Source organism: Vulpes vulpes, chromosome 3 (genome assembly GCF_048418805.1).
Source record: "Vulpes vulpes isolate BD-2025 chromosome 3, VulVul3, whole genome shotgun sequence".
NCBI classification, from domain to species: domain Eukaryota; kingdom Metazoa; phylum Chordata; class Mammalia; order Carnivora; family Canidae; genus Vulpes; species Vulpes vulpes.
In genome coordinates, this window is record NC_132782.1 from 5,336,239 (window position 1) to 5,351,406 (window position 15,168).

Consider the following 15,168-nt stretch of genomic DNA (forward strand, 5'->3'; position numbering starts at 1 on the left):
TGTCTGGTAGTGTAGTCCATGGGTCAGAATAAGAGCAGCAGGCCAGGGATCTATTATGGAATATTAGGGTTATGAGAAAAGCTGGTTTTGTCATTCAGTGAACAGTGGGAAGAATCTTAAAAGTTCCATTTTGCTTGCCCTACTCACATCTCCCATTGGATTCTCATGTATTCTCAATCCCCCCAACATAATGTTAGCACTTCCTCACAGCCTTTCCCTAATTTCTCTGGGAAGGTCATCTCTCTTCATCTGAACTCAAAACTGTTCATGCATTTGTCAGCTCTCCCAGGAGATGGTAAGGTCCACCTCATCCCCACAGCCCTGGCACAGTGCCTGGTGCTCAGCAGGCAGGCACCCAGACAAATACTCATCGAATGAATAATGGACCTCAGTGAAGTCTCGTGTGTTTTAAGCTCATCAAATAAGAATGCTTCACCATGAGGTTTTCTATTTGGCATCTTTGGATATCTGTCTGCCCTTTCTCCATATCTGCTGTCTTTCAGTGTGCTTTTCAGTGGACCTCAAGAAGACTATTGACACAGTTACTTTGTTCTGTGACCACCAGGTTTTACACACTAGCAAGAAGCCCATTAGATAACAGTGTTAGTGAAGGGGGAGCATAGGTTTTTGTCACTTGAGAGATCCTTCTTGTGTCTTCTAGTCCCCACCAATTGTCAGTCTTAGAACAAGAATCTAAAGATAAGGAAAAACAGAAATTAACTCTCATTCCCAAGCCCTCTTTCCTGTCAGCCATTTCTGATTTGCTCAAAGGAAATTAAAAGCAGGACTACTGCTTATGACAGAATTCTTGAAGCTCCATGAATGAAACTTCCTTTGGATTCAGGTCATTCTTACATGAATTGAGTTTAGTTAGCAAAACGGGGATTTGATAACTAGTTATCTTTCATATTGTTTTATTTAGACCCTGTCTCAGAGTTGGTAAGGTGATCTGTAAGGTTTTCTTAGGTTTCCTCATCCAAAGATGACATTATAAAAACCCAAAAGGAGATGAAAAGTACATTTTTATTTACTTTTTCTGTTCAAAGCATTTGCTTTTATTGGCCTTACCCCGTGAATAAGAAGGAGGCTGTGGCATGAGGTCCTATTTAATAAATGATTCTTATATTGTGCTGAATAATATACCATAGAGCCCTCTCCCAAAGGAGTGCCTCTAAAACTGAGCAGTTTGGTTCCCTCACACTGGTAGTACCATAGGTGAATTTTTATTTATTTATTTTTTTTTTAAGTTTTATTTATTCATGAGACAGAGAGAGAGAGAGAGAGGCAGAGACACAGGCAGAGGAGAAGCAGGCTCCATGTGGGGAGCCCGACGTGGGACTCAATCCCAGGTCTCCAGGATCAGGCCCTGGGCTGAAGGCGGTGCTAAACTGCTGAGCCACCCAGGCTGCCCCATAGGTGAATTTTTAACCCATGCCATGAGATGTTCTTCATTTCTAGGTGGAGAAACTAAGCCTCTGCTTTTTATTTAGAACGTGTCCTCAAATGTGAACAGTTGCCATTGGCAATTTGTTTGCCATATGCCTTGTTGAGAACTTAAAAGCAAAAATCATTAAAAATCATTTTAAAATCTTAATGATTTAAAGTAATTGCTTAGTTTTTCTATTAATGCCTCTTTGGAACTCTGGTTCTAAACAAGGTTAATAAAAACCCCATTTCTGATATGATTTCTCATTTGCTTTATTTACTACAAAAAAGCACTAATAACCCAAGCAATATCAACATATAATGATCCTTAATCTACAGTTGATGGTGCTTATATCCTAAGATGAAATGTCAAGCCAAAAATAATCATTATAACTTTGAAAAACCTGAAGGTGAGTTATGAGATTAGTTAATAGAGAAGTTACAGCCTGTCTGCTTTGTGCGAAGTACACTATAGTTACCTATGCATTTAATATTTATCTATGTATTTAATGTTTCCCCTCATTGAAGGTAGGCTATGGAAATACTTAATAAGGAACTTATAACTTTTCTCTATTAATACTAAGTATACTTCTTTTATGTACTTAATATTCACTTCATTTAAAGTAGGCTGTGGGATCAGTTAATAGAGAACAGAAGATACCACTTTTCTTATTTGTTTGGAGTATACTTATAGTTATCTATGTATTTAATATTTTGCTTCATTCCAAAAGTATTTGAAGTATTTTTTATTTTTTTTTTATTTTTTTTTATTTCTTTTTTTATGATAGTCATACAGAGAGAGAGAGAGAGGCAGAGACACAGGCAGAGGGAGAAGCAGGCTCCATGCACCAGGAGCCTGATGTGGGATTCGATCCCGGGTCTCCAGGATCGCGCCCTGGGCCAAAGGCAGGCGCCAAACCGCTGCGCCACCCAGGGATCCCTGAAGTATTTTTTAAAATACAAAAATCAAAAACAGAGTGAGGAAATTAGAGCAAATAGAAGATAATGATTAGAACCATAAGATGAGACCAAGGTTAAAATAGTATAAAAAATGTATGTTGCTAACATTCCATGACATTTGCTAAAAGTAGGGAGCCATTTTGGCTCTGAGTGACCTAGTATCCATCCATCTCTTTAGAGATGAACACAAATGAATTCTATTCAAAGTGTCTATAGAATACAAACGAACCAGGTTGCTCAGGAAAATGCCATTCCTGAGGACAAGACTTAAGTGGTTTTTCCTGTGAGTCGGCGTTGAGAGACCACTTTCTGGTGTGGCAAACAGCATCCTTGGTAGTCTCTCTCTAAATTATGAAATCAGGCTCATAGGGCCCTTTCTTACACTGCTAAAAGGAATATAAATGGATAGAATAGCACCTTACCTGGAAGTAATTCTCCAGGAGGCCAATCCTGACACTCTGGTTTGGCTCAAAGATATTTAGCGTATATAGATGGGTGGGCTAATTTTAGGTCCTTCAAGCAGGCAGCGTGCCGTGATGACTATTTCTGTCTGCCATGCTTTTTATGGTCATGGGTAACAACGGGTGCTGAGACATGAGGTGTCCTGTATTACAGGTCACTGTGCAACTACCTGGTGTGCATGCCTTAACCAAGGGACCTGGCCCTCATGCGATGCTAAGGTGTGTACCGCTCATCTCAGGAGAATCTCAGCACAGTTAACTCAGAGGGACATTTGCCCTTTAAATCTCTTGCCTCCCAAGGGCTAAGCAACATCCTTCAAATCCAAATCTGATGAGCATGGACTTTGTTCTTTTTCTCATTGCAACATCATCAGTGGAGTTTCTTTCTGACATTAGTCTAGGTTAGATTTCAAATGATAGGGTGACAGTAGACAGTCCCTGTAGCCCACTGTGAGGGGCCCAGCTCCTCACCCTGAGATTTCCCCTGCCCACCTCCACTTCCAAGGGCAAAGCAATGGGCAGGGGTGGCCACAGCTGAATTCTTCCTCTGTTTTGGGGTCTAGGTTTTGTTTTGTTTTTTACTGACTGTGGAGTTAAATAATGCTCATTTTAGACAATTTGTAAATTTCAAAATAAGTATAAAGAGAAAAACCCATAATTCTACCATTCAGAGATAACCATTTTGTTTTCAAGTCACACTTAACTGAAGTGTAGTTTACTTACAGTAAAATTCACCCTTTGTCACATACAGTTTTATGATTTTTGAGATTTTTGGCATGTGGTTGTATAACCACCACCACATAGAACATTTCCACTAACCCCACAAAAGAGCCAATCACTTTTATGTTTCGTTCTCTTCAATTTATTTTTTTAAGTTTGAGGTAATTCCCCCTGGCTAACCTTTTGTCTTGTTCCTAAAGTCCCACTTTGACATGCCAGACCTAACTTTTAATGACTCCCACTTGCCTGAGGAATTCCCAATGGGACAAATAGTTTGAGTCTGAACCAGTGACCTAGGGATGCTAATTCAGCAGTGGTTGGAGATCATTACAGCCTTCCAGTGGCAAGCAGCACAGTGTGGGTGGAAGACTTGGCCAGAGGAAATACTACAGGGCAGATCAGCCTTCAAGTGTACAAGGTGTGGCCTGCGTTTCACGTAAGCAGAGAAATTACAAGTAGTGCAACTTGGTGGGTAAAAAAACTTGGAAGGAGAAGAAAATGTAATTTGAATTGAAAAGTCAGTAAATGAAAATATGATCATCTTCAACTTAATGAAACTATTTCTGAGATTCTATTATACAGAATTTCAAAATTATCCCTGGTTGCAGATTTGGAATCTTGCCATTCATTGCCCAGAAACAAAGTTTCTAGACAAGTTGTAGATGGTGAAAGAAAAAGCTTACTTCTTCAGGGCACATAAATTGGTTCTACAAATTTTATCTTGTAAATCATAGTTTCTCCACTTATTAAGAGGAAACACTACGTTTTCATGTACGTTGAAATCAAAAAAAGATTCTTAAAAAATGGAACTTTTAGTATTTTAGGAAACATTAATTAATGGCAACTTTTGGAATCAAAATACAATTTTAAGTTTTCATTTTAATTTGTGTACATTGTCTGCATTTGGAAACAGTTGGTCCCTTCACATTGCCTGTCCTTTAACTGACTGCTACTGATGTTGGAAGTTACTCTAGACTGAGAAGAATTCTGTCCATATCAGCTGAATAAGGGGGAAAATGGGTGGCAATATTGAAATTAAATAACTTTACACTCTTCCCAAGATTATCGCTCCCTTTCAGTTAGTTTGAAGCCCTGCTAAAATAGAATTCTTTATGGTTTCAAAAAGGTCATACAATCTTGACAAATAGTCTTCTTATCGCCACTTAAGAAAAGAACTGTGTTATTTTTTAATGAAAAGATTTTATTCCCCACTGCCATTCACATTTTTTTTTTTTTTTTTACATTTTATAGGGTCATCTGCTAGTGCCCATCAGGCTTCCATTGATACTATTAAAAATTCTAAAAATATTTTAGGCTGACAGTAGCAGAAAAGGCTTTTTCATGGTTCAGGTCTTTTCTTCAGTGAATATTTTTAAGTCATTGTGAAATAAACCTCCTCAAATAATACATTTTTAAAAAATGAAGTCTTTGGAAAGATGGAATGTTTATGCCTTGACAGTTTATTACTTATTTAATGTACCACTTAGGAAGATGCTTGATAAAGTTCTGTCCATTTGACCTCCAGAGCTCTCACCAGCCAAAACCCAAATTTTTAAAATAATAGTTTTATTGAGATATATTTCACATACCATAAAATGCATACTTTTAAAGTGTACAGTTCAGTATTTTTAGTGTATTCACAGCATTGTTCAGCTCTTACCTCTGTTCCATGTCAGAGAATTTTTGTCACCCTAAAAAAGAAGCCCTCTACCCATTAGCACTCCTTTACCATTCTCCCCTCTCCATAGCCCATGGAAACTGTTTGTCTCCTTTCTGTCTCTGTGGATTGATCCTTTGGACATTTTCTACATATGGTATCAGACAATCTATGGCCTTTTGTAACTTGGTTTCTTTCACTGAGCATGTTTTTAGGGTTTACCCATGTTACAAGCATGTATCTGTTCTTCATTCCTTTTTATTTCCAAATAATTATTCCATTGTATGGATATACCAACTTTTGTTTATTCATAATAAACAAACATCTAATAGACATTAGGGCTATTTCTACTTTTTGACTATTGTAAACAATGCTATGTCTCAGGTATCAAGAGGATAAGATCCCAGGGGGTTTGCTTTAGGCATTCTTAGTCTGGGGGTCATGGAGAGCCACAGGGAGTGATAGAAGTTTTCCTTAGCCTCTTCACCCATCCTCCTACTCCCCACAAGAACTTGCCTTCTTTCCTTTCTCCTCTGCTTTCTGTTATGGTAAATCTCTGTATCCTGCTGAGCTACTCAGAGCTACTGGTCTGCGTTCAGTTACTTTCAGTACCTAGTAGCTAAAGCTATTTGGGAGTGCTGTAATACTCGTCGGAATATAGTTCTCCAATTTCCATTCCTAAGTATTGCCCTTTGGTCACTAGTGTCTCTCTTAATGGTCAAACAAATAAAAGTTCTCAGATATCATTTCTAATGGAGATCAAATGAGGAATAAATTATTTGATATTTGAATGTAATTATCAGAAACTCTCTTGAGGATCTGTGCAGTGAATATTTATTAAATGGATGCTCTTACGAGCAAATTTAGTAACACTGAATTTTTATGATGCAACTCCTATTGTAAACACAGTACCACATCTGAAAGATATATAAATGAGTCTATGTCTGACCTGTAGCTCTACAGAAGTCATTTATCTTGAGCAGTTTACTTAAGCACAGTTCTTCCAGAAGGCATTTTAATTACTGCTTCTCATTGCCATTCCAGTCACAAGCCAATTTCATCTGGGACATACAAATCCAAGTGGCAACTGTTTCTGCTGATTTGAATTAAACTTGTCTAACTAGGTCTTCTGCAGGGCATGTGAGCCCAAGGTAATTCAACCAATATTATATTAAACTAACCTATTTTAACCTAAGAATGTTACCATGGAGAATGTGGATTTAAGACAAATAGTTGTCATAAGTAATAGTATTTATGGATCTAGAACATTATACAATAAAATGTGTTTATTGCTATTCCCTCATAGCAAATATTTCAAAATGAGTTGCCTATTTCTTAGACTGAACATTTAAAAATGTTAATTGCATGATATCGTTAGAAGGAACCACAAAAAGAGTTTATAGTTTGCATCATTTTCATATTATCTTAAGACATATTATATCAATGTATTTGGTTAAATATGGAGGCAGCCCAACTATAATAATTTTCCTAATTAATGAAGAGGAAAATGCTTTTTAAAATTCAGAGGCCCATGCTTCTAAAATATATGTATCATGCCATTATTTAATTGTCTTTTAAAGCACCATTTTAATTAAAATAACAGTATTTCATTTTCTGTAATTTTTCATAGTTCACATTCTATAATTACTATTCTCAAGATGTGTAACAGCAATAAATTATTCAGTCAATACAGAAATTACATTACCAGCCCCCACTCTTAGTCATTAGGTTTTTTTAACTATGCATATATATTGATGAATTACAAAGTAATTTAAATAGACCATATCATATATTTCAAGATGCTTCCTGAAAAAAAAATTACCTTTACTGTTTCATAAGAATTAATAATTCCTTTAATCACGTATCTTCTATTTACTGTCATTTTGGGTTTTATCTGCATTTTTTAATCTTTCAGAAATGTTAGAAATACTAAGCACAAATAATAATATAACAAAAGCTCAAGTATTATATCCCATAACTGAATATTGTTGATAATTCATCATATTGGCTTTTATTTAAAATATCTTTATAATGCAAGCCCTCCTTGCTCCCATTCTGTCTTCCCAATTGCTGACCACAAGTATATAGTCTTTTAGTTTACTTTGTGTACTTTTATATCATTATTCATCCTTGGCCAATATTTTGTGTTCCTTTTTTAATCTACACAAAATGGTATAGTGTGTATATCATTGTGCACTCAGTATTTTTCTACTCTGTATTTAAAATCTATCCATGTTGATGTGTGTAGATCTAGTTTATGTTTTTAGCTGCTGTTATATATATTTCATAGAATAATCAATTGTTTGGCCATTTCCTTATTGAAAAACATTTTACTTCCACTTTTCAACACTATAAATAATGCAGTTGTAACCATTTTTGAACCTGTATCTTGGTTTATACATATAAGATTATGGAAAATACATCATTATAAGTAGAATATTTGGGTCATAATAAATATTTCAATATTTCTAGATCTTGGGATCCCTGGGTGGCGCAGCGGTTTAGCACCTGCCTTTGGCCCAGGGCGCGATCCTGGAGACCCAGGATCGAATCCCACGTCGGGCTCCCAGTGCATGGAGCCTGCTTCTCCCTCTGCCTATGTCTCTGCCTCTCTCTCTCTCTCTGTGACTATCATAAATAAATAAAAGTTAACAAAAAAATTAAAAAAAAAAAATTTCTAGATCTTCCTGAATTGTTTCCTGAAGTATCTCAACAATTGTACCCTCTCAAGCAGTATGTGGAAAAGTTCCAGGGTGTGTGTGTGGGGGGGTGTCTGTCTGTCTGTCTCCCTCTCTCTCTCTTCTTTGTCTTCTTTTTTTTTTTTTTTGCCTACATTTAAGATTATGCAGGCTCTTTATGCCAATCTTTATCTCATTTTATGTTACATTTTCTTGATGACTGATGTGATTGAATATTTTTGTGTCTTTATGATCCATTTGAGCTTCCTCTTCTATTCATATTCTTTGCCCTTTTTTTTTTAAGATTTTCTTTCTTCCTTTCTTTGAGAGAGAGAGCAGTGAAGTGAAGAGAAGGGATCAGAGGGAGAGGGACAAGCAGACTCTGCACCGAGTGTGGAGCCCAGCAGGGGACTCAGTCCCACAACTCTGAGATCATGACCTGAGTCGAAATCAAGAGTCAGACACTTAGCCAACTGAGCCACCCAGGCACCCCTCTTTGCCCACTTTTCTAATGAGTAATTTGGCTTATTGTCTTTGGTTCTATCATTAGTTTTTTTTGCACTGAAATAGCTCTGGGATGTATATGTTAAAATAACACAGGTCATGGTGTATTGTAGCACTAAAAGTACACAATGTTAATCCATTTTTAGAATACAAGTTCTTTAGTATCATTACAAGTACATAGAAGATACAACCTGTATATATGATATATAGTAATAGATACCTAATTATCCAGATCTGCAGTTGAGGAAAGGTAAAAGCCCAAGCATAATACTAACATTACTTTCTATTTCCAAATTTCCTTTTGTGATTTTGCATTTATTTATATATTTTTTGCAAATATTTATGATGTCTTCTTTAAACCCACTCAGTAATTACGTATACCTTTGCTATATTGTAGAGATACAAAGATATTAAAGCCTGGAAATTTCCAGTCTAGCAGAAGGGACCATTTTGTAACTAACAAAATATGACAAATATGCTTAGTAGCAGCCTAAAATATATGTTTATATTTTATTATTTCTAATTTTGTGAAGAGCTCCATGGTGATCAGATTATACTGTCCTAGCTCTGTGCCAGAAGACTTTACCTGTGTCGGGGATTGTCATATCCTTAGCTTAAAATACTTTATAGTATTGAGGACCTAATCCATAATAGACACCTGTGCTAACAGATGTTTTATACCCTTTATCTTCTTAACTGTTAAACAGTATTTCTTTGTTGGTGTTGTGCGTTTAATTTGCTTTGATTTACTCATTACTGTACATCTGAATTTATGATTAGGATGATATTGTCCCCTAAAGATAGTAGTATTCTATTGTTTTTTCCAGTGGGATGTCAGTAAATGGTTTGAGAAGACTTAAGCCTCCCACTTATATCCACTATACCACTCTAAATAGACACAACCTATATAAAATGGTGTTTAACATACAAAGACAATTCTAAAACCCCTAGCCACTCGCTCCATCTCCACTACCACTATTTTGTTTCTCCTTTATGGAAACTGCTGTGGCTTCTATTTATATTCTTGGTTGATCACAAACATTTTTAAAGAAATCATGTAGACATTAATTCAAAGATTCTAGAAAACAGTCTTGAAAAATATATTTCCCACTAATGTACTTTCTGAAGTTCATTATTTTAGGGGGAAAGTTTACCATTTCTTCATCTAATCATTTTAATCTCCATGATGAAATAAAAGGAAGTTAGTATTAAGTTCACATTCTCATTACCATTTGGTAGGTTAAGAACATGGAATGGAAAGGCTGATGAAAATATAATGAGATGTTTCTTTAACCCTTCAGAGAACTGCTACTTTATCTAGGTCTAAACCAATGATGTATGGAAAAGAAAATAGAAAATATGATTAGCTACCTAAAAGTGAGTGCTATCCATTAGTGCATTTTCAGCAGTTAATCAGCTTGCCCTAAAAATGAACATGGCTTGTCTGCCAGGGTGGGGAGGGGAGGCACCCGACAAGTTTGCCAGACTTTGTAGTGACGGAATTTTTATTATGGCTTCCTCCCTGAGGCTTCTCAATCTACTTAATAACAAATCAGTGTAATTTGTTTGTTGCATGGATTTTTCTATTCTCCTGTCTTGTTTCTCCACTATTAAATAAGGGGAAAAACACTCTAAAACTGAAGAGGAAAAAAGCCCGTAGACTATATTTTCACAGCTAAAAAAAAAAAATTATATTAAATAATCATACATTTTAACCACTGTCATGGCGTTTAGATATAACATTTGGTTTGCATTAATAGACCTTATAATCCAAGGAGGAATGTCTTTAGGTTATATGAGTGTGTTTATTTCTTTTAGCTTTTTCTTTATTGCAAAAGAACAAGTAACAGTTATTCTAAGGTCCTGTGATGTGTTGTTTCTGCTTGAGAACAAGTCAGTTAAAGGTTGATCTACCCCCACCTTTCGTTATAGTATCAATACTGGACCTATCTGAGCCACAGAGGAAATTCAAATGAAATTATCAACCATAATACAAGAACCTAAGTGCTTAGGAAGGACAAAGCATAGATCTACATCTGTTTTCTCAGTGGCATTAACAACTTCCCAGTAAAAACTTATTTGTAAGTAGTGAGTAAAGCAGTACTATATTTCTATGAACATAAATACAAATACATAGGTAGAAATTATATTATTGACAGAAGTAGTACATACATTGAGAAGTTAAAATATGAGTGAATTTTGCAACCACCAATGAAATAATTAATGTATCTAGATAAGTAATCATCAACAGCAGCTAAAATCATTAGCTGAAGAGATGATGGGAAACCTTACACTAAATGCATCAGGCTGAAGGCATCTGAACCCATCGATCTATCTTATGTTAATACTGCAAAACAAGAGGGGATCCCTGGGTGGCTCAGTGGTTTAGCGCCTGCCTTTGGCCCAGGGCGTGATCCTGGAGTCCCAAGATCGAGTCCTACATCAGGCTCCCTGCATGGAGCCTGCTTCTGCCTCTGCTTGTGTCTCTGCTTCTCTCTCTCTCTCTGTATCTCTCATGAAGAAATAAATAAAATCTTAAAAAAAAAATACTGCAAAACAAGAGACGGTCAAAAATTATATTATCCTGATGTGATGCAGTGGATGTACGTGATGTCACTTTTGATGAATTCTTGCCCCAGAATTGCTAGTCATCTAAATATAAATACCAAGTCATAGGAAATATGAAGCCAAAGGAACATGTTAAATGACAGTGTGCTGATGCATTAGTCAGATCCAGTCTGTTGGGCCAATGAAATAATTTCAAACAGGGAGGAAAAAAAATTAAGAGAGAGGGAAGATGAAACTAGACATCATTAACATCATTAAGAGAGATGTTTAGAGACTAGTAACCAGATACAGCAAGTGGACCTTGATTTGGTTAGATTCAAACAAACCATCTGTTTTTAAACATTGGAATAGGGAATTTGAACACTGACTAGATATTTGTTGATATTAAGCATTTTACTTTTAGGGGCACCTGAGTGGCTCAGTCAGTTAAGCATCTGCCTTTGGCTCCAGGGTCCTAGAATCCAGTCCCATATTGGGCTCCCTCCCTGCTCAGTGGGGAGCCTGTTTCTCTCCACCTGCCTCTCCCCCAGCTCATGCTCTCTTTTGCTGTCTCTCACATTCTCATCTCTCAAATAAATAAATAAAATCTAAAGGAAAAAAAAGAATTTTACTTCTAATATTTTAGGTATGCTACTGTTATTGTGATTCTGATCTTTTTAAAGTTTCTATATTTAGAGGTACATCTTATTACTGAAGTGATAAGATGTCTGAGCCTTGCTTCGATATAATCTAGTAATGCAGAGAACGTAGTAAGTGAAGGTATAGATGAAATAAATGTGACTACATGTTCCTTTTCTTGTTGAAGCTGGGTTATGAATACATAAGGGATTTATTATACTGTTCTCTTTTTTTACATATGTGTGTTTTAAATATTGTATAACAAAAAGTTTTTTAAATGCTAAGTGATTCAGCTCTTTATTTTCTGACTGAAATTATGCTTAAAATTTGATTCCTTTTTATAAAATTAGGATGATTCTATGTCTTATCTGAGTGGTGGATGTTCTCTTTAATTGTTTAAATAAAGACTATTTAAGTTGCATAGACTGTGAATCTATACGGAGTGCTCTGCACACTTCATGCTGCTGTTTCCATCAATAATGTTGGCTCACTATGGCAATGCATGGGAAGGAGGAGTAAAAGGGAAAAAGAAAGATAAAGCTGATCAACCACTTCTTCTGTCATGTTGCCAACCATTGTTATTCTTTTCATTCATAGCTCTCAAAAGGAAAATGCTGGCCATTAAAGCTAAGAATTTAACACAGTCTTGCCCACATACTTGCCCTGTCTCTTTTCCATGAGGGTGCTTGTTCAACCACTGAACATTGTGTATGGAACATACCATATCCAGAATACTGTTTTAAGAGCTTTACCCTGACCCTCCATTATGATAGTCATTGCTTCCATTTCTTCTAATAGGCTTTTTTCTTTTTCATTCCCCTAATTTGGTAGTTTGGAAACCCTGTGCACTGATGTGTGGGGGATAAAAGAGAAGGAAACAAGGGTAGGAGAGGGGATAGATGTGTGACAAACTGGGGATCCATAAGAGCTTCCAGATTTTAAAGCATCCTAGAACCATTTTCCTAAGTTCCATGGTCTTACTACATAGACACGTAACATATGCTATGCCAAATGTTGACTGTATCCTTGTGTCCATTCTTTTTCCAGAACAATTATTGCTGATCCTCGCTCTGTACTCTATCCCACATGTGAATTCATTCTTCCTTCAGCACTAAAACAGCGATTTATGGTGCCTATCCGTGAATTAAAAACTGAAAATGCTGTTACAGTGAGAAACACCATTTTTTTCAAAAAAACAAAGAGATTTAAGAAATATGTTCTTTCTTTCCACACTTACAATACGAATAAATTTTTTTTTTTTGGAAATTAAAGAAACTTTACTGTTTATAAAATTTTTTAAATAAACATATTGGGTAATCAACGGAAAGAAAGTAAATAGCATTCTTTAGACATATGCCAAATTTGATAGTGTCTTTATATGAGTATAAAGAATTGTATGTGAATAAATCGTTTGCTTTCATTTTTTTTTAATATTTTATTTATTTATTCATTCACGAGCGACAGAGACAACAGGCAGAGGGAGAAGCAGGCTCCACGCAGGAAGCCCGATGTGGGACTCGATTCTGGGCCTCCAGGATCACACCCTGGGCTGAAGGTGGCGCTAAACCGCTGAGCCACCCAGGCTGCCCAATCCTTTGCTTTTGAATGCCTAAAAGGATAAGTAATCAGCGGAGTACATGTTGAATAAAAAAAATTGAGGCTTATAATAACTTAAAACTCCTTGTAAGTAAATTTTTACATAGGCTTCTCAAAACATTTAAATTCTAAAGTAAAAAAATGAAATTGTATGCATCATAAACAAAGCTATTTATAATGACAAATTTTAAGGGGTTTGGATGCTAGCCAGTGTATCTCACTACAGATATCTACGGTTTTATCCCATGTTCACTCTGCTCAATCTCATGCAAAACAAGTAGAAAAACAGGACCCTTTTCCTGCTCCCTACCAGTGCCAGCTTCTTAGAAAATATATATGATTTAAATTGTTTTACACATTTCTTTTTTTTTTAAGATTTTTATTTATTTATTCATGAAAGACACAGAGAGAGAAAGGTAGAGACATAGGCAGAGGGAGAAGCAGGCTCCCAGCAGGGAGCCTGATGTGGGACTCGATCCCAAGACCGCAGATCCCACCCTGAGCCAGGGGCAGGTGCTCAACCGCTGAGCCACCCAGGTGTCCCATCCCGTTTTACACATTTCTAAAGAGAGTATATTTGTGTATACTCTTTCTTTTTTTATTTTTAATCTTTAAAAATGATTTTCATTTCTGTTTTTTGACCTTTAGAGGGGCTTTGGAAGAAAATAAGCGACAGAAACAGCAAATTTTAGATCATAGATACATTGCAGTAGCCCATCTATTCCAAGGCTGACCTTTTGCCTAACTAGGACCCTAAGTTATGACAGAATACTTAGGGAAGAGAGCCTGGTGTTGTAGTTAGCCATTCTACTATTGTCATCGACCTTGCTTTCACTCTTTCAAATGTCAACTGAAATGTTAGAAAACCCTTCTATTCTGACTTCTACTTTTACTGGTTGGAACACCTGTCATGGGCTGGGCTTAAACAGAAATCATGCTTCCTGTATAATTTATGAGGATACCAGAGGGAACTGTTTGTTTCATTTTTGTCTAGTACTACATCCTTTTTGATCTTCCCCTTCCCATATGGTCTTTTGGATCTTTTATTCATAGATTTAAAGCACTAACACAAAATGCTTTTTGTCAGAGAATATTTAACATCTTCTAAAATGTGTTTACCTCCAGTCCCTATGAAAGTTACTTGAATTGTGAAAAGGACTAGTATTTCCTGTTCCTTTAATCTTTTTGCTCTGCATTAGATACATAATTCTCTCTTTAGGAGACTGGTTAGAATACTATTTATATCTTACCTTTTCCTGGAATTCATTTTATACAGCTGTTATAGAATCAAAAAATATGCATGGGCAGAGTAGCATGGGGAAAAGTGGAATGAGTATTAAGAAAACAAGGGTGAGAGCCCATAGAGCCAGTAATGAGACCAAAAATGTTCATGACGGTGGCTGGTTATACATCTTACTTTAGCCTTGCTAACAGCCAATGGAAACCAAGACTTTGCTGTCCCTTCACTCATGATATTTTAAAGACTAAAATTGTAAAGCACATTCTGAGAGCATGGGTAGTTTTTTCAGGTAAAATGTCACTGAGAGGGAATGTATGCGTCAGACCATAAGCCTTCAATCTTTTCCACCTTGCATGAGGTGTTGGTCTGCCCTTCTACGGCCACCTTGTTTGCACCTTCTGTTAGTCATGCAAGTGACTGGGTGTCAATTGCAGATGGGTCAGCCCAAATCCATCTGCATGAGTGAAAGGTGACTCAGGGCTCCTATCCTGGTACTGACAGGTTGGGGACAATTACATCTTAAATGAAGCACATCATTTAAGCGCCCTTTCTTTTCTCTAACCTCAGTATCACTTTCAGATTATATGAACAATTATGGAAAGAGATTCTTTTACCCTGTCTCACTTGTTATGCCTTGCTTAGTCCAAATTATAGGTATATACTATTTCAGGGGCAATTGAGAGCCATAACACACAAGAACAGTAATAAGTTATCATTATGAGCATGTTGTTGTCATGGTTT

At 36.4% G+C, this 15,168-nt stretch overlaps 1 protein-coding gene across 32 annotated transcripts in view; it reads left to right on the forward strand.

The window, feature by feature from the left end:
- PKP4 (plakophilin 4) overlaps nt 1–15,168 on the forward strand; it is a 235,546-nt gene that overhangs the window by 132,186 nt on the left and 88,192 nt on the right. Inside the window, exon 1 of one of the 32 annotated variants that reach the window (XM_072751612.1) lies at nt 6,297–6,374. The exons of 30 other annotated variants lie outside the window; for them this stretch is intronic. The gene's annotated coding sequence lies outside the window, so the exon portion shown is untranslated. Of the gene's footprint in view, nt 1–6,296; nt 6,375–15,168 lie in introns of those variants that run through there. One more of the 32 variants, XM_072751611.1, reaches the window with a different exon arrangement.